This window comes from Mercenaria mercenaria, chromosome 2, assembly GCF_021730395.1.
Source record: "Mercenaria mercenaria strain notata chromosome 2, MADL_Memer_1, whole genome shotgun sequence".
In the NCBI taxonomy this organism is placed as follows: domain Eukaryota; kingdom Metazoa; phylum Mollusca; class Bivalvia; order Venerida; family Veneridae; genus Mercenaria; species Mercenaria mercenaria.
In genome coordinates this window covers 35718865-35740594 of record NC_069362.1, presented here as the reverse complement: position 1 = coordinate 35740594, position 21730 = coordinate 35718865, and the positions used below count along the sequence as shown (strand labels likewise).

Here is a 21730-nt window from a genome sequence, read left to right as displayed (position 1 = left end):
TAATTCATAAAAATTATAAAGATACTTTGTTTAATTCAACCCAAAGTAATCACACCTTTAAAGTTATTCGTTCTAATAAACACAATCTTTCCAGTTATGTTATAAATAAAACATCTTTATCATGTTATGACGATAAAAGATATATTCTTGATAATGGTATTGATACATTAGCTTATTCTTAAATTATAGAACCATAAATTGTTAACTGAATATTTTTAACGTTTAAAGAATTAATATAAATAACATCATTTATTTTAAATTTATAGCATAATTAATAGAAATAGATTCATTTTTCTGTTATTTTTTACATCGTAACTTTGAAGAATTACATTTTCTTATTTTTTATTTGTAATTTAGCTTCTCCTTTATCTAATTTAATTGCATCAACAAGAATAATTAAGATGCAATTTTGTTAATTGCCACAATATTACCACCCTGAACCAAACCAGACTAGCATTTACAGTTGCCATTGAAATAATCCACCATCGGTATCTTGGGTATAACTTGTTAAAAACAATGGAGGTTTCTTATTAATTGTCTTTCTATTTGTTTTTCTATTTTATTTACTTTTTCATTTATAATATTGAATATTCCCATTATATTAATTATTCCAGTTAAATTTCAGTTAAGTAAATGTCCTTTTTTATTAAAAAATTATAATAGTTTGTTCATTTACTCTTTGATTATTAATTTTTAGTATTTTATACAATAAATCATACAACGGTACTTTATCTGTAACATTTTTATGAAAAATAAACAATAATATCCGCAAAGCATACTTGTTTTGTCTTGATATTGAACATTGTTGTATTTTACATTTGGTATATACTGAATTACTTCTTTTGGGAGAAGTCCCGAATGGGTCAAAGTATAATTTTTACCAATATAACAAACCCAATGTGTTCCAGGACCAACAGAGTCGTCCAAATTTATAATTCCACATTCAACCTTTTCTTTTAATTTTAATAAATATTTCTACTAAACACACCCCTAAAGTTTTTAATTTTTAATTGTTTTACCCATTGTTCAATTTCAAAGTTAGATATTGGTTGTTTATAAATTTTATTTTTTTTACTATAGGAATTCGTCTGTAAGGTCTCCGTGAGAATCAATCTGTAGTCCTTTCCCACTTAACAAGATGTAATCAAAGGTATTCCTAGACTAGCAGCCAACATACCTAAAAACCCACCGTCTTGTTTTTGTTTTTGTGTTAATTTAATCACTCCAGATCCTACTAGTTGCTTTCTTTGATTAGGTGTAAGATATGGTGATATCATATTTCTCTTATCATTAGCTACTGAAATAATACCATTTCCAAGTATTTTACTAACACCAGTACTGGCTAACCCGGACAAAGCACCAATGCCTAAAGGGGCTAATATTTTTGGAGCTATTTTTGCTGCCATTGGAAGAATTGTTTTCCCTAACAAACCAGCTAAAGCTCCTAAAAATCCACCATTTTGACCTTGACTGGACATCTGTTTTTTTGAAATTGTAATTTCTAATCCCTTCTTATTTGCAAGAGCTTTTTTAATTTGATTAATTTGTGTTTTTGTTAATAGTAAAGGGAAGTTTCCACGTAATTGTTCATGTTTTAATCTAAAAGTATGTGGAATTTTGTTGTTGTAGGCTCGGGCTAAATTTTTCTTTTGTCCATCTGTAAGGTTAATTTTATATTCAATATAATTTGATGACATTATATATTTAAAATTTATTTTATTTAAACAATAACAAGTTCATTTCCAATAGTATTTATTTCAACTGTTTCCTCATACAATACAATTGCATAAACACGGACATGTGCTGCCGGCCGAACATTTAATTTAGCTGTTAATGTAATGTGTTTAGGATCTTCTGTTATTGCTTCCTTTTTATATTCCAAGTTAAAAATGAACAAATCCAAACAAACTTTGAAAATTTGATCTAATTTAGCAGACTTCCAGTATTTTGTTATTTTGTTTATAATAATAATAATTACATACATCCATATATTCTTGATAACTTGTGTATTCTGTTCTGGATAAAAAACACCATTACCAACTCAAGACGACAAAGCTCAAAATACAAGTATATATCAACTGCTGCATCAACTTAAATTATCTAATAAATGTGGATTCTGTCTTTGTGCATTACTTTTGTCAGGTCGTTTGTAAATAAACAAATACATGTTGTGTTTTGTTATACCAGCTGTTATTCTAAAAGTTATGTCCGTCTGTCGTGTATCAGTTGATTGCGTCATCATTTCCCTAAGGTATGACCATCTTGCTTTTTTAAATCTTCAGTAGCAATTAGATCAAACCCAAATTCATTAAAAACCAAACGTGGAACCCATAGAATTAATTTGTTACAATTACCTACCAGCATCAGCAGCATTAGCTCTAAAAATTAATTCATCATCATCTGTCAGCTGCAGTGTTATTTGAATTTGACTTGGAGGTAAAATATTAGTTTCTAAACCCTGAAAAAATGAATAATTATTTAATGGAATTTTAGCATTTACCTCATTACCACCTTCGATTAATGTTTTTCTTGATGCAAACCCCGAATTATATTTAGCTTGATCCTTCCTGCTCTCAGCAGTATCATTTATATCTAAATAGATAAATTCATTTGTTCCAGTTGTTCTTACATAATCTTCAGATAGTTCAACCAAACTCTTTACATTTATTATTTTGTATAAATTATTACAATCATAAACAATTTTTCCATTTTGTTTAACCACTAACTGATCAATTAATGAAGCTGCATTATTAATTAAAGCAATTTGATCTCCAACATCATAATTATTACCATCAGCAAGCTTATTTACTTTAAAACTTACTTCAAAATAGCCATTAAACCAATCAAAATATGAACTTCTATCATTAATTGTAAAGTGATATCCGTTTTTTTGTTGTTTAACATTATTTCCCAAGACAGATATTAAGGCTGTATCTAATTGAATAGGAGTTAGTTCGTATCTTTCGCAATATTCTTTTGTTCTAAACATGTATATATTATATATTATTTTATTTTTTATTTTAGTTTTTATTTTTTATAAATTAATCTGTTAATACGTTTTTGTTGAGCTGAAGTTCCAGCACGAGCTAAAGGGATCAAGTATAGTATAAGCAAAAAATAATTCTGGTGTAATAAATGAGTAATTTGGTTACTGGATTGTATTATAAGGCTATAGGCTATATACTTCAGAATACAAATAAATCTTATAGCTCTAATTCCTAATACTTATTGTTTCAAGTAAAAAAGTAATTCGGGAGTAGTGAATAAAATCTAAAGACATTAATCTGTGAATATAATGGCGTTCAAAGGTTGACAAGTCGACAGGTCAACTGGTTGACAGGTTAACAGGTCGACAGGTTGACAGGTCGACATGTTGACAGGTGACAGGTTGATAGATGACAAACCAAATAACATTACTGAATTTTATATAAGGCTATATACATCAGAATACAAATAAATCTTATAACCCTAATTCCTAATAGTTATTGTTTCAAGTAAAAAAATAATTCGGAAGGAATTAATAAAATCTATAGACACTGATCTATGAATATAATGGCGTTCAAACAGGTCGACAAGTTGACAGGTTGACAGGTCATTATTGTATAAATATAATTGCGATGACAGGTCGACAGGTTGACAGACCAAAAAACATTATCAATAAATAAACATTTGATACATTTATTTTTCAATATCTACAATTGACTTAATCATGATCAACTTGTCAACGTGTAAACCTGTCAACCTGTCGACCTGTCATCCTGTCAACCTTCGACCTGTCATCCTGTCGACCTTTCAACCTGTCAACCTGTCGACCTGTCATCCTGTCAACCTGTCGACCTTTCAACCTGTCTTATTTCTATGTTGATAATTATTATTTATTATTATAAATCAATGGGATGAGTTCTAAATAAAGAACAAGATAAAATAGTTTCGTTCTCATCACTAGAAATGTAGAAATATATTATTTATACATGGGCTGAGTTCTAAATAAAGAACAAGATAAAATAGTTTCGCTCTCATCACTAGAAATGTAGTAATATATTATTTATTATTTAGTAAACACGTATTAATACTTTAAAGCGAATTATTTCAAAAACTAAGTCACGAAACTACTTTTTGCTTATGCTATACTTGGGCCAGCTAAAGTCCCAGATCCTGACAATATTCTATTTATTCTCATATGAAATACCTCCTCATTATCATTATATATATTATTTTTATATTCTTTTCTTGTAATTCCTAGCATTAAATTACCAACTGCTGGAGCAGGTTTCTTTTTAAATTTTCAACAATTTCGCTGCAGCTAAATTTCCAACTCTGTTCCAACCTTTTTTGTTCCACTTTCAAGTGCTGCTTTTCCTGCTGTTTCCAAAGCTTTTTTTCCAGCTGTGCTAATTGAGGATTGAATTAATTTCGTTAAAGTGTCAAAGATTCCTGTTCCGCGTATATTTTCTTCTCCCGTGTGAGCATCACATAAATAAATATTCCTTTATTTTTGTCATAAACTTTTTGTACATTATATAAAACTAAAATTTAATTAAAGGTTTTAAAACTTTAGTTTTAATGAATATTCTTTTAAAATTAGTGTAAAACTTGTTTCAAAACCTCATTAAAATTAATTATTCTACCAAATACATCTGTAATATATATTCTTATGAATTTATAATAATATTTATTAATTCAGAATATCCAACTCTTTGTGTTCTTTTGTAAATGGATAAGCTCTTGTTAAATCTGCAGTACTTAAAGCATAGATAATATCACTGAAATTACCATCAACAAGTGAATTATCAATAAGATCACAATGAATGTAAATTGTATCCACAGAGTTAGTTATATTTGTGTTTTAGTTCCCCATTCAGTTTTTGTCTATTTTTTTTTCCTCAAATCCAAGCAATGTATGAAAATTGATATTCCAAATCCAACTTAAAATTATCTGTAATGAAATCAAAATCTTAAAAACTACTTAAATCAAATTCCAAACTTATTGGAGCAATTTCTGGTTTATCAAATTCATAATCACCATTACTTATTAATGTTTCCCTAATATAATTAATATTATCTGTGTAACTGTAAGAACCATTTTAAATATAATATCTTTCCACTCTTTACCATTTGATAACGAATTCTTTTATTGTCATATTCATCACTAATATTATGCCAAGAGTAGGTCATAGTGTTAATACTATCCAAACCAACAACATAAGTTTTTATTTTTATCTAAAATAAAGAACGACTAAATCGATTGTAAAATCACTCGGATGTATATTTATTATCTTTAACTGTTTCAGAACTTAATACTATTTTTGTTCCATTTATATATAACTAAAATTTAAATTCAAGAAAAATATTTTTTATAAAACATTTCATGTTGTTCTGGTAAAAGGGAATTCATTTTTAATAGTTCATCAATTATTCTAATACCTTCATTTTTTAGTTCTTCATTATTATTTCCAGCATTAATTGAACCACAAATTAACTCCAAGTCATTAACCAATTCTTTTGGATACATGACAAACGTCATAACCTGTCCTCTAATTACTTTTTTAAATTTCATAGATCTTTTATGATAGGTAATCCTGACTTTTCTGTTTAATTCTTAAATATTTTATTGAAATGATTTGAATGCTTTTTCTTATTGTTATATCTTTTATTAATCAAATCAATTAAATCATCATCTACTTTAGTGTTAATTACTCTTTTCCAGTATTCTATCCTTAGCAATTAATTTGTTTGACCATAAAGTTTATTTAAGTTAATAATTAAATTACCATATTGTCCATTTGGTAAAACTTTATATGGGTTATGATGTTTTATTCCTTTTCCTTTTTTATATATAGAATCCGTACCAAGAATATAATTTAACCGGTCTTTGTACTTTATGAGTTGATCTTGATCATGTTTTAATTCTTTTGCTTTTTCTCGTTTATTTGGATATTTTGATCTTGATTTGCTAGCTATTAGACCATTTAATTTTTTAATATCTTCAGTAACATCACTCATTGTGCCTTTAAGATCGTCTTCATTTATTTTATTAGGATGAAGTATATTTTGCATTTAAAAGGTCCAAATATTTCAGACGGTTTGGAATATATCATTCTCTAAAACATTATTACCAAACCAGCATCTAAATCTACTGTATGTATATTTTTTTTTCTTTCGGTCTGCTCCCAATTTCTTCTGATTCTTCAGTTGTATCATGCTCACCTTCTTTTAATGGTTGTAATGGTTGTTGTAGTTCCGAGGGTGGTTGTTCTTCCAATATCTCTGCCAACCTTTTTAGATTTTCTATTTCATATATCTTATTAGCAAAACTTTCTGGAAGTAACGCTAATTGTTGTTTTATTCCAGGTAATGCTTTTAACTGACTTGATAATTGTTCTTTTTGACTTTCTATTTTTTCAGTAATTGGCTTATAAATTTCAGTGTACATATCCCGATTTGTAGCTTTTCTTATTTTTTCTCTCATTATTTCTTCTCTAAGATCTCTCATCTTTTGCCCAACTAATTTTTTTCTTATTATCATTTCATTAAGTTTTGATTGCATTTATATAATAATGTAAGATAATGTAAAATAATGTAAAATAATGTAAGATAATGTAAAATAATGTAAGATAATGTATTATTATATATAAATGGAAATTCCAAATTATGATACAAAAAATGATAAATCCAATAACTTTAAACAATTTTTATCATTTTATGCCAGATTCATGTTTTAGAATGTTAATATGTGGATCTTCTGGATCTGGAAAAACAAATACATTAATGCATATACTTCGAAAACCTCTTATATATTATGATAAATTATACTTATATGCTAAAAACCTAGAACAATCTAAATATCAAGATTTAATTAACAACTTAAATGAAATTGCAAAAAAGATTAAATTAGATCCAAATGAAATACTTGAATATTCAGCTGATCCCAACCAAATTGAACCTTGTGAAAATCTTGAATCAGAAAAACAAAAAGTAGTAATATTTGATGATTTTGTATGTGAAGATAAAAAAGTTCAAAATGAAATAACAAAATACTTTATTCAAGGACGCCACAAAAACTGTTGTGTTATTTATTTAAGTCAGTCTTACTATAAAACACCAAAGGATATTCGGATTAACTGTTCACATTATATTTTATTCAGAAAGTCCGGGTAAAATGGAAAATAATAGGATTTGTGATGAACAAAATATAGATCGTGATACTTTTGCTAATGCAACAAATCAAAAATATGATTTCTTATATATTGACAAACCAAGGAAGTTTTTAAGAAAAAACTTACTGGTAATATATATAATTATATAATGGGAGTTTTTAATGATGTAAAACAAATTAATCAACCTGACAGTATAAGTAAAGTTAAATTTGATATTGATTTAAGTGATTATGCTACTAAAAAACAATTCAAAAAGCTTAAAAGGAAACGGAATCGTATCTTCACAGAAATAAGGAACTTGATAACACAATGAACAGAGCATTAGATATGGGAGGTAATGAAAATAATCAACCTAGGAAATCCAGATAAACCCAACGATGCAGTTCCAAGACGGTTTGTGTATAAAAAAATTCAAAGTGTAATAGATGACTATAAACTTGAAGACATCAAAAGTATAAAACAAACACTAGAAGTAGAAGTAAAGAATATTGAAGAATTAACAAAAGATTTTAAAAAGAATTCATTATTAATTAATCAATTACAAGGTAAAATTGAAGAAGAAATGAAAGCTATGACTGATTCTATTAAAGAACTTGAAGAGAAATCTGATTTGACAGATGACAACATAAAAGAAGTATTTCGAGTTAATTTAAACATTTATTCACTCAAGTTCAAGAATTAAAAGATAGTATGATTAAACATGAAGAACTAAAAGACAAGATTATTGAAGCTGAGAAAAAGTTACAAAATATGTATCAGTTAGAAATCAGAACAGAAATAAATAAACTAAATACTGAAATGGCAAAAGGGAATCAAGATTTACTCGATACATTTCAAATAAATTTGCAGAATATAAAGCTGAATTGGAAAAGCAGCTTCACAAAGAGGTGATGATCATGATACAGCATTAGATAACCTTAAAAAAGAAATTAATTCTAAAATAGATGACTTTAAAAAACAAATTCGAAATTGGATTAGTATTGTTGACAACCGTCACAATTTAAAATATGCAGAATTAAGTAATATTACAAAAAAATTACAAGAAGATATAATGAATTTAATAATAAATTAAAAAAATAATAAATGATCTGGACTCTGTAGTTGAAAAATCAGTTAAACAAGAAGAAGCAATTAAGATAATTAATGATCAAATAATGATAAAATTAAAAAAATAACAAATGATTTGGACTCTGTAGTTGAAATATCAGCTAAACAAGGAGAATCAATCACTGCTAATACCCAAGTAATTACGCTAATACTAAAGCAATAACCGCTAATGTCGAAGAAATTACCACTAATACCCAAGAAATTACAAAAGTAAAAAATGTTTTCTTAAAACAAGAAACACAATTAGCTAGAACAAAGAATACTGTTGACAATTTGTCTGCTTCTGAAGTTGCCACAACAAAACGAGTTGATGATTTAGCTGAAATAATTCTTAAACTTAAAAGGAAAAACAGAAAATAGAAGAAAAACTAGAAAAAGTAAAACATGAAGTGTTTCTCTTGAATACTATAATAAAAAATTTTTATGATTATGTAAAAATGAAAAAGTATTTTAACCGTCATGGTGCCTGGATATATTCAACATATGAAGATCTGGGCGGTCTGGGCTATTTAAATATATTTCAATTAAGACCTGGAATTATCGTAGATTATAAAGATTTTATAAACACAAACCAAGAATATAAAATAGATGTACTAGATGTGACTTTGAAGGGTGTGTTTATAGTCGAAAAAACTGGAATTTATATAATAGATATTAATATTTTATTAACGGGGGCCAGGCCCATAGGTGAACCAGATAAACCGATTAAAAGCCCAATATCACATTTTATATTTAGGTGGTGGAATGATAGGTTTCGGGATGGTATTGATGATCTATTTTTTGGTAAATTTAGCAGTAATATAATAAAATATAGCAGCTGAGGCAGCTAAGGACTTGACACTGATCAGTAATATCTAGTATAAGAAAAAAATTAAAATTATTTAACACAAGGGACAATGTTTGACATTCATCCTTATAACGATTCAACATCTACAGAAGTAACATTTTCACTTATGAAGGATAGTTACATTAGATTCTACATATCGGATGAACTATACCGGATGGACGTGCCGATAAAGCAAACTTTTAAAATAAAAGCTTAATTAAAAATTATTTAAAACTTCATTTAATTACTATGTGTACCCAATAATATACTTACTAATTGAAAATAAGATCAAATAAGTTACATTTATCAATAAAAATAATCTGCCAAAAGTTGCCAAGTTGGCAGACATTGTCACATTGCTGCCACTTGACAGAAAAATGGCAGGCTTTTGATTGGTTGAATTTGTGTTTGCCAACGTTCTGCCAAAAGTTTGTCAAGTTGGCAGCGACTGCCACATTGCTGCCACTTGGCAGGATTTTGGCAAATATTTGGTGGAAGTGTTTAAAATTATCTTTAATAATATTTTACTATAGGTTTTAACAATAATTTGTTAAAATTTGTTTTAAATTTGTTGAAATTGGTCAGCATTGGTCGGTTTAGGTCAAGGGTTAAAATTAAGTTGGGTCAAAATCGGGCCAAAAACCCCATATATATAACTACTCATAAAATACACAAGTCATTATTTATATATAAATTCATTCCTTCTTCTCAGAATAAAAAAGCAGGTTTTGGCCGTAAAATATGTCATTTCTCTACTGGTAAAAATAAATATGAACTGATCATTTTCTGACATATCCAAAAAATTCTCATTTATATCTCTAGGCATCTTACACAATCTAAACCAGTAATTGGACACTAAAACTACTTTAAGATCAAGATTTCAGTGCAATACTTGGTTTTAGATGTTTGTTCAGATATATCAATTACCACGCTATGATTTCAATATTTGTTTTACGAATCAGTACGTTATTACAATGTCTACCAAATGCTAATGTTAAAGCCTCGTATAAAACTTTTAAAAAAGACTTTTTTTTGTTCGCTATATCTTAATATGTGTTATTTCAATGTATATATATTTTAACATTTGGGCATGGAAATATGTTCCTTAAACACCATGTTTGTTTACATAGATCAAATAAGAGCTAAAATAGGGACATTTTCAATTACATTTTACCGAAAATTCGTTGAAACAGTATTCGTTATATTTGAAATAAACTGTTTACATTATTTCGTTAGCGTGAAATAACAATGGCGGAGCACGAAATAACGATGGCGAAGCGCAAAATAGTGAATTTTTCGGAATTTCGCGCTTCACAATGCATTTCCGCGCTTCGCAAAAATTGCGTTTTGTGTTTCTCCATCATGCACAGGTGATAAGGGAAGCATTGGATAACGATCCATGACGGCAAAGCGCGAGATCACAAGAGCAAAATAGCGAAATTTTCTCAAATTCGCACTTCGCCATTGTGATCTAACATACGACGGCGAAGCACGGAATTTAGCGAACTCGCAATTCGCCGTCGTGACCTCACACGAGATCACAATAGCTAAGAGTGAAATCGAAAGTTTCTTGCACTTTCCACCGTGTCGCACTTTGCCATCGTGATCTAGCTCTTCGCCATCGTCATTTCACTGGGCAGGCGATACAAGAAGCGCGGGATCACGAAGGCAAAGCTCGAGTTACAGTAAAATTCTTTTACTATCGTATATTTACCTATAGACATATCCCTTGAATGATATATCCAATTATAATGATATTTCGAAAGTTTGTTACCACGAAACATCTATTTTGAATAAATACTTGCACACATGTATGTACAAGTGTACTATTAAACGAATTCAAGGTAAAACAATACATTTCGTATAAAATAAATGAGAAAAATAAGTTATTTATGCAATATTTTTGCTTCAAAAAATATCAGGAGGATACCCCGACCCTCGCATTACCTCTGCGTAATATGAAAAATGCCCCAGCTACGCGCCTGTATACTGCTCCGCTCCTGCGTACAATAATAACATTGCTGACCTAATTTTCGTGCCGTGTATATAACGAATTTTACACTAAATAAAAACTCACATTGGCGCCCTCACATTCAGTAACAAAACAAACCTACCTTAGATCTACTGTATATCCGTACGAGAATCGGTGACAAATGACATAGCCTAACCAACAAGCTTTTTTCTACTTCTGCGGTTACTAATTCATAAAAAATCAATAGCTTACCTGAAAGCTAATATGGGCGCTTTTGTTTGAATACAAATGTTTGTTTTTGTTAAGTTTAATGTCAGACTGACATAATTATAGGTCATATATCAACTTTCAATGCATTATTTTAAGCCACTGTTCTTTAAGTCAGCTGGATTACTTAAAAATCCACACATGAAAGAATTCTACACCCTGAGCAAGGTTTCGAACACACAGCAGTGAAGGACAAATAATTTAAAGTCAACTACCCTAACCATCCGGCCACAAAGACTAAGACTGAGATGTAATCATTTAACTGTATCCACTATCCAGCAGACTTTTTTTTTATTTCAATTTGCTGAAAATTAGAGATTAAGTGTTTTGTAACAGGGATATATATCCCAAACGAAAAAAATAATTAACAATACACTAACAAAACACTAACAAAACATCAACAAAACATATTTTGATATTTTGTTAGGATGTTTTGTTAGTACAGCATTTAACAAAACACCAATACTGTACTTCCAGGATTTTAAGTGGTTAGTATTTTGTTAATGTTTTGTTATATCAGTAATGTTTTATTGATGTTTTATTACACTTTGGAGAATGTAAACTATGTTTTCTTAGTGTTTCATTACACTGAATTTGTACATGCTTACATTTTGTTGGTATCTAATTTGATTTATAGAAACAGGAGCTTTTTCTGGAAAGTTGGACTTAACCCTTAGCGTGCTGGCGGCAAGTGTCTATGCCTTTGCGACCAGTGCAGACCAAGTTTAGCCTGCACATCTGTGCAGTCTAATCATAGTCTGCACTGTTCACTATGCTGTCTGTAAATTTTCAGCGAACACCCCTTTTAAAAGTTAATGGTTCTGTCCAAACTGGAACATGGACAAGTTCATTACAGAAATTTAGCAGGGTAAGGGTTAATTAGTAAAATTTTGGAATGGAAAATAGCATGAAAAATAATAACTTAGAAGCTTTTGTGATGGAAACTATGTCACAGAAGTTTTGGAGGTATTTCTTGTGAACATAAAATATTTTAATGTATAAGTATTTTTATGACCAATAACTACAATAAACTCAATTAGATAGGTAACAGAACAAATGGGATTAAACATGAATTGTAATGCACTTGTATATATTATAATGTATTCATGCACTTTGCAGAAAAGTTCATTTTGAACTAATTAAAAATTTATTGAAATAATTATCATTACTTTTTCACCTAGAGTTACATCAAAAAGAACATCACTAACAGTAGTTGCATATAGATATTATATTGCAAGTTTTTCCACCTGGCTATTAAGGGGTGATAAATTAATCTACTGCAGTGTACATGTTGCTTATCTCACAACAGGAGATTACCACAGACTGATAAGATCTTGTCTGCTTTATATTTAGAAACTCTACCAAGAGGTCAGCCAATGAAAAATAAAGTCAGGAACTACTTCTGGCAACTGTGCATGTACCACAAAAAGTAATCCTTAACTTTTTGGGTTTTTATCAGAGTAATCTTTAAAATTTATGTGTATCTAAATGGAATAAAATCTTACTCTAGAACAGAAATAGCTTCCACATCATACATGTATCTTTCATTAGCTGACTGTAAATGACACATTTGCCCAAGAATATCAAAAATTCAAATCTAAACAGGAAGTTCTGTGAGAGCATGATGGAGTTATTTCACTACAAAGAAGTTTATTTATATAGCTCTTTGTTTTCTATGTGCAGTTTATATTTTACATGGAGGTTTAAGAGTGATGAAAATAATACAAATGGTGAGTCAATATAATTTATTTATTTTCCAACAGTAATCTAGATTACCTGTAACTATGATAAATCATGGATTCAAACTGGAAGCAGGTTGTTTACTTTTCGTTTGGTAGCTTTCACAAATGACTGTTGCTTCACATATTCTTTTTGTTCAAATGCTTCTGTTTTGCAAATTAAAAAGCTGTATGATTTAGTTTATCATGCTTTAATTTTACTAAATAAAAAGTGAATACTTTAAATGAAATTATTCAACGGAGACAAAAACTTTAAACCAGTAGAGTTATCTCCCAATCACAGGGTAAACAATGCTACCAGTCTGCTTACCATGGCACTGCAATTACTTCAGTCTGTAAATTCAGAGAATAATATTTTGCTTTAAAATTAGTGTTTTAACCTGTTTTTACTTATTAATTAGTCTATTGGTGTTGCACACATTTATGTTAAGGTAAATGAAAATTATTGTTAACAAAAATAATTGTTTATGGATTATTTACTTGCTTTTATAAATGATTATATGAGCCACGCCCTGAGAAAACCAGCCACTATGTTGGTTTTCTCATGGCACGGCTCATATTGTTTATTTTACAAGACTGGGGTAATTAAATTTATTAAAGGTCCATTACTAAGGGAAAGTGAGTTGGCAATTTTTTTCATAGCCAGTGCATAGACTTCTGCAAGACACTAAATAATGAAGATTGGCAGGTCAAAATTTACAGAAGGTCTTTGGAACTCAAAGAAATGTATGTGTATTATGTTGAAATTTCAATGAATCGACAGAATGACCCCCCAGGTCTTTTTAACTTTCTTCATACTTCATAGAAAAATAATTGTACATATACTGCGATTTATTTCGAATTTCTACATACCAACTTTCATTTTCCAATAAAATGAAAAAGTATCTGTGCTTTTTAAAAGAAATTAAAATGTTCACTTTCCTTAGTATTGGACCTTTAATTTAATCATGTTCATCCAGATAATTCTTTTAATCTATTGAAGAGTATAATGTAATAAGAATAAAGACTTATGTAACCCTCTATTTGCTATACATTTGGTAGAACTAGTAACATTTTTTGGCCCCATCATCACAATGTATACAGTTAAAATTTTAGTTCATTGACATACCCAATAATAAACCAAAGGTTTTTATGAACGTTTTAAGTTTTAAACTAAATCTATTTTCAGGTATAGCACCATATGTCATGTATGTATATAGGTATGGCACACATGAATGAATTGGGACCTTATCAACGTATTGTGTTCAAAGAAAACCTAACGAATCCAGCAGTTCAAAAACATGTAAGTATATATACTGGCATTGTATATTACTATATACATGTATACACTATCAATACCATAGTTGTATATTTGATTGAATGTGGGCAATTGAAAAAAAATTCCTGAACATGACTTAATAGATCAATTTTAAAACTTATTTCCAGCAAACTCATGGCAGGTTTTATAATTATCTCCTATATATCAAGTCCAAATCAATATATAATAATTAAAAATACCAAATTAAGTAATCACAACTTGAGGTGTAAGTGCAGGTAACTGGCAGAAATCAAACTAAGTTACTATTTATTATAACAATATGGAAAGGGTAACACCAATGCATAAGACCAATCTATTAATCATTTTCCCAAATCATTAAATATCTGTCTGCCATCGCTGGAACCTTATCAACATTTGAAATCAAATTTAAAAAATAAGTTTCTTGAAAATATAACAAGTAATGTTACAGTTGTTACTGGATTAAATCTACAGTGTTGCCTGTATCATAAAGATGCACTATTTTGAATACCAAATATTACTATGACTATGATAATTTAATTAATTTTGAAACTATAAACAAAGGAAAAAACTAATGAAGAAACTGCTTTTATGATTTAATATCTCTTGGTTTATTACATCTTCAGGTTTTGCAGTGAGGCGAATGGTGACAATGGCTTTGTGGCAGTTAGTGAAAAACTGTGGCATTTTACACTGATGATGGCTACAATTTACAGAAAATTTCTCAACCAATAGTGACATTCAATTGAAAGTAATAGCATATCTTACACCGACTATACATCAGAATGTTGTTGAAAAAAGCCATGGCAAAAAGTGGAAAATACTGATCAATATACTTCAATGACTTTGGAACTGAGTAGAAAATGGTGACATTTTAGCACCATATTGTGTGTATACTTTTTCTTGCATCCGCACAGTCCGGCCAGGATCCATGCTGTTCACTAATGGTTTCTATGGTTGCAATAGCATTTGAAAGCGAGCAGCATGGATTCTGACCAAATCAAGCTGATGCGCAGGCTGGTCTGTAGCCATGCTGATCGCAAAGCCTCTATGTTGGTTTTCTCCTGGCACGGCTCATTTATAAATTCATGTATGTAAATAGTGTTTTGCTTATGGTATTTTGTCAGCACAGGTAATGAAATACTAAAAAAACATAAAATATTTTGTTAGTGTTTTGTTCAAATTTGTGACCTTGCTCTTTTGCATATCATATGTTTTGTTGGTATTTTGTTAGCAGTGTTTTGTTAGTGTTTTCTTTAGCACATATAATGAAACACTAATAAAACATTAAGTATTCTGTTAGCGTTTTGTTTAAGCCTAACTTGCATATCATGTTTTGTTGGTATTTCGTTAGCAATGTTTTGTTAGTGTTTTGTTAGTGTTTTGTTACCTCATTTGCATGTCATTTGCTATACTAATAAAACATCATCAAAACACAGTATAGTATTAGTGTTTTGTTTAAGTGTTTTGTTTCCCCTTTTTTTCGTTTGGGTTAAACTCCTTAATTGAAATCATTGCTGTTTCCTTATCTTAGACACACTCAGCAAAGGTTGACAGTTATGATGTAGTTAATGTGCAAAAATAGATGATGTTATACTACTTAAGGTTCAAGCAAAGCACATATACTCTGACTCTGGTGCTGGGCTGATTTAAGTAACCAGTCGTATTTAGGCCAGTGAGTGTATCTTACCTCACCAAAACTTGTTTAAATAAATATCAATTAAGATTCTTCAAAAAATGGTTGACATATTTAATCTGACATTTTTTCTGATGACACACCGTACATCCAAAATCTGGCAACAGTGAGTTGGATGGCATCCAATGACACTCCTGATTTGATAGATAATACTTAATACTTTGAACTTTTATGTCACTGTATTAAGGGGGACCAGAAACCATGGATATACATAATTAAACATAATTGATACTTATGTATATAACTGTATGTATTTCAGTGAATTGAAATTTCTCTACACTACATGCAGCCACAGGAAAACACTGCAGCAACTACAAGGCAGAGACTGAAGCACTCATGAAGGCCGTCTCAATGATCGAAGACTCGGCAGAAGAAAGCTCCTCAGTCGTCTTTCTCACAGATGCACTGTCTGTCATGGAAGCTCTGATCAACAACAAAGCTCCGCAGCTAGCCAGGAGAATGCAGAGCCTGAGCATAACATGCAAAGTAGCACTTCAGTGGATTCCATCCCATTGTAGACTTGCAGGCAATGAAGAGGCAGACAAACTGGCTAAGCTAGGAGCTCAGTCAAAACAACCAACAGAACCTGTGAGTTACAAGGAGAAAGTCACCATCATCAAGGCACTAACGAGACCAAGGATGGAGGAATATGCTTTTCATCTCCTTGATCGGTCTGAACAAGTGATGGTCAGGCTCCGCTCAGGGCACAACAAGCTCAATGCTCACATGTACAAGAAATACAGATTGGCATCATCGCCAACTTCTCCATGTGGTAAAGAAGATCAGACTGCGGAGCATATACTTCAGAGATGTAAAAGGCATGACCAGGAGCGAGCTGCGACTTGGCCGATAGACACCTCAATCCATCAGAAACTGTATGGAGGCATTGAGGATTTTCGGCAAACCACAAGTTTCGTCGAGGCTACTGGTCTTACAGAGTAGTCGCGAACGACAAGAAGAAGAAGAAGTGAATTGAAATGTCTTCATGTCATTGTACTATTTAGAGTAATATGAGCGGGAGTAGTTATTGATCTTAAGTAGGTATCATATTTGACCTAATCACATTTGTTAGATGTACATGCCACTTTGATAAGGTAGTAATCACATTTTGAATACCTGAACCATACCTTTACCTCCAGCAATTTGCATATATTTAGTAAAATGGAAATGCATTTTGTCACAACTGGTTAAACACTCACTTTCAGGTATTGTGACATGTGTATATAATAATACCTACCCTGAAAACATCAGTCAATTATTAAAAGTCTGAAAAATATATTTGAAATCAGTAGCTGGTTAGTGTTTCTCTTTTGACTTTGAAAATAAGACAAAAGAATCTTGTATGGAACAGGAGTACAATGCATGATCAGTTGAAACAATCTTGTGCAAACTTATTTCCGAAGTTAGCATTGTAATAGATTGTACAACATTTGACAACAAGGTACAGGATCAGCTCTTTTTACAGACTTAATAGTAATTTTATTTTTGTTGTTGGTAACTGCTTTGTCTATATTGAAATGGCTATTTCATGGGAACACGAATTTATGGAATTCAACTTTTGAAGATAAAAACGATGGTATTTTATCGGCTTGTTAGAAATTAATTACACAACTATGAAATCCATGAAAATTAGTCCCCCACAAGTATTTATGACTTTGCAGTGTTTTTCGGCAATTTTTCTGCATTGGTTAACAGGTCCTCTGTCAGTCAATTTATTTTTAATTAATATCGTGTCAATGTTAAGAAAAATGAAAATTTAGTTGGAAAATGAAATGTTCATTGATATGAATAGTTGTATGCGTGAAAATAAAAAAAAATACTCGTTTTGCTCTTAAAATTTAAAACTGCATCTTTTAGTCAGGCTAGAGAACTGCTTTGCATATGTATTTATATATACTAATGATGTTTATGTGCATATAAAGTTATGTCAATGTGCATAGGGCTTCTTGCTAGGACTTGAACCTAGAATTCTTACAAAAGTAAGTGTGTTTCTTTACACTACAAGAAGTGATCCCTTGCTTAGCAACAGAGACATTTATTTAAATACAAAATATTGCATATGTTACTATATACATTGTATGTTATCCTTCAGAAACAGACACATTTACTATAAATTAAAACTTTATTCTATAACAGTATGTGGATTTTGGACTGTTGGAGGTCGAATAATCTTAGAACGAAATGAATGGAATATTTCGATGGTTAGAGAAACTGATGAAAACGATGTATGCCAATCAATGAGAATGTTTTTAGAAGTAATTATTGACAAATGAATTCGGCTAAGCATAAAGATTACCACGGGTTTTCACTAGAAATGAACCAATTCTTAATTTTTTTCTTTACCCGTTTCCATTTTGGTCCAAACGGTCCGCCATTTTTTCTCGAACTGCAATAAATTTCGGATACAACAAACCGAACAAACCGCCTCCGGGGGCAGTTTGGTCGGTTTGATAAACCGGTTAGCGGTTTTTGAAAACAAATGACACAAACCTTTTCGAGATCAAAACCAGTTTTACAAAACAAATCGAAAGTTTGGCAAACCGGTTTGAAACCTAACTGAGTTTGTTACAAACAAAAGCGCCCTATGTATCCACACACCCTATAAACGACTGTAGCCCCCTCTTCCTCTTGCGAGTGATCAAAACAATAAACTGACAGCAAAAAGTTAAAAAATAACATTTTAAAGTGACTGATTTGCTTTGAAGGTATGTATATTTACATTTTATTGGAAGCTGAACATGATTTGTTTCTGTATATAATGTGTTAGTCTGATGACAGGTAGAATTATAGCAAAAAACTTGATTGATCACTGATTTTGTCCAGAATTATACATTGTCGGCGCCAAAAGTACTTATTTTCTTGCTTGAAGAATCACCTACATGTTAATTTCACTGTTTCATGGATGAAGAAACAATACTAGTTTGGTAAAATAAAATAAAATCATTGATAAATTCTCCAATATGTTCATACCCGTCAATGAAAGAAGATTCGGTGTTACTTCCTGATTGTATGCGTGCTTGCTTAAATACTGTACAAGTCCTTACGAGTTTCGTAAAAAGACTGTATGCCTGTTTGTGAGTGAATTCTTTATAAAATATCGGCGTTTCCTATGGTCCTGTAGTACTTCTTCATAATTATAACCCGCAAACAAAGTTTGAAGGAGGGTGGAATATAGCAGTCAACATGCGGTCTGTCTGTTCGGTCTGTTTGTATACGTGTCCTCATATATTTGGTTGTGCAATTACTTCAGTGCTATTACACCTACCTCTCTCAAAGATTACGTACAGACATCGGCAATATGTACTTAATGTCCATCTTATTATTTTCCTTTTTCTTTTAAAGTAACACCTAAAGGTGAAACATGGTCTGCTTTTTTTGTGTCAGTGCCGTAACTTCTTTATGCATTTAAGGGATTTTGAGTAACTTGGCACAAATGTTCACCATCATGAGACCATAATTAGACAATGTGTCGCATACAATTCTACACTTTCTAGAATTTCAAACCATTGAAACCAGTATATAATCGCAACTACAATTAATAAGATGTGAAAATATGAACAGTGAATGGGGTGATTTGGAGTGAAACGGCGACAGACTGAATCTACTAATCCTTTGTGAATCGCTTTCTTGATAGCGTCGCACAGTAAACAGCATTATTTTAGTTTTGTCTTTGTATTTGTCATAAACACACGAACTTTAACATGAAACTTGTCTTATTTTACTGAAAATACATTCTGCGAATGAAATAAGTTCCCATTTTACAAGCAGAAGTGCCATTAGAGGAAAACCTAACCTGAGCAAGAAGTGCTCAAGGTGAGCTTTTGTGATCACCCTATGTGCGTCGTCCTCGTCCGTCGTCAACAGTTTGACTGTTAACACTGAGAGGTTCACACTTTTGGTCCAGTCTTAATGAACTTGGTCATAATGTTACCATCAATAGAATCTTGGACGAGTTTTGATTTTGGGTAATCAGGGCTCAAAAACTAGGTCACCAGGTCAAATCCGCAAGGACAGATTCCTGACGTGTTATCACTATCAAATGTAAATTATTTCTAACCTGAGAAATAGCAGTAAATCTTGACAGGTCGTAATCACGACGGATGTACTACTCGCGCACGGTATTTATAACGATAACATGTTTATGTTATTATTGAGGAAGGGGGACTCGGGTAGTTAAACCATTAGGCCATTCGTGACAAATAGTTGTACTACTTTTGAATCATGTTGACTGGTTTACCATGAAGTAAACTCTGAATTACTAATAAGGACTTAATCGACTTTCCGGTAATGTTTTCGTTATCCTTTTCAATTTATACGTTTATTCGCAGGATACTTGCGGGTGAAATAGTTTTTTTTTAAAAAATCAGAGGATCATTTTGTTGCAGACGGACAGACAGACGGGAGTCAACCTATAGTTCCCTCCTGTCTCATCTCATATTTATTTTAAAATCGTCAGATAACCGTGATTTCCGTAGGGAATCGACTGTTTATTTCTTGCATGAAATAGTAGGGACCCTGTTTATACTTTCAGTTTCTAATTAGTATTTTATGATAGTATATGCTGTGACAGGATGGACGTACCGGGGACAATAACCATCAGAACAAATCAACACCCATTACAATATTTACAAATTTATTTACAGAAAATGATTATTTACAATGAATAAATGAAAAGTGAAACAAAAATCTTATTAAAAGAAAGAAAGAAAAAAAATCTGAGCTCAGTAACTCTTTTGTGAAGTGTAAAGTTCTAACACTGACTGTTCGTTGACACAGATGTTTCCGTTAACTTTGAACATTAAGTAGCACAAAAATACAAAATATCTTCAAATAAAGTCCCTTTAAACCGTGAATACGTTGACTCCGTTTTGGCTCCCTATGATGGTAGGTGATTGCATCCCTGAGCTGACTTCAGTGGATCACAAAAATCATCGTCTTTGCAGTTTACGGCACAACCATGGGACAAAAGCTCTGCGCTGGGACAAACACATCCAGGCGAGTGAAGACAAATGAACCTCGGGTATTGTACTTCCGGCTCGTGACAGCATCACCAGGTAAAAGTTGTCTGGTGGAAGAAGCTAAAAAATATAACATATGGTAAGCACCATAGCAAAACAAATAAGTAAGGGCATAAAACTGCTCCTTTGGGTACATCATACCTCCATAGGCTCCCATAAATAATACGTGCTACTTATACAAAATATTATGTGCTACTAAGTTCATACGTCACATGATTAGAATACGTCACTTATTACTTCCATTATTTCTAAAATTACTAACAAGTCTAAGTTAAAGTATGGAAAAGATACGAAAAGTTTATGATGAAAAATTATAGATAAGGAAATGATAAACTGCAGCTATTATTTATAATCACAAATTAATACGATGTAATGCGAAATAAACGTAATACAAAAGCAAGCATGAATATAATATCAATTTGATGTAAATTCTTCTAATGTCGAAAGTGGTGTGCACTAGGCATATCTAGTCCAGTCTATTTGTAGGGTAATGTCCCGTCAAATACTAAATTTCATGGGACTCACGGCTTATGCGTGTACTCTGATTATTTGCATTTTCACGGGAATCACATTATAGCCGGGAAATCTGACTACTTTGGCGCGGGTTGAAATTTACAATTTAAGGCCCGTTATAGTGGTTTTGGGGATAAAAACATAAGTTACTGAAGTTTA

The 21730-nt window shown here is 31.1% G+C and overlaps 1 long non-coding RNA gene across 2 annotated transcripts; it reads left to right on the top strand.

Annotated features, from left to right (window-relative positions):
- The first annotated feature begins 11682 nt into the window (after positions 1-11682).
- Positions 11683-15811, top strand: LOC123563714 (uncharacterized). Of its 2 annotated transcripts, none has more exons than XR_006688866.2 (3): positions 11683-11817; positions 14237-14350; positions 14971-15811. It is a non-coding gene; the product is annotated as an uncharacterized LOC123563714 (long non-coding RNA). The 2 variants fall into 2 exon arrangements; XR_006688865.2 differs by lacking the exon at positions 11683-11817 and adding an exon at positions 12890-13059.
- The last annotated feature ends 5919 nt before the right edge of the window (positions 15812-21730 follow it).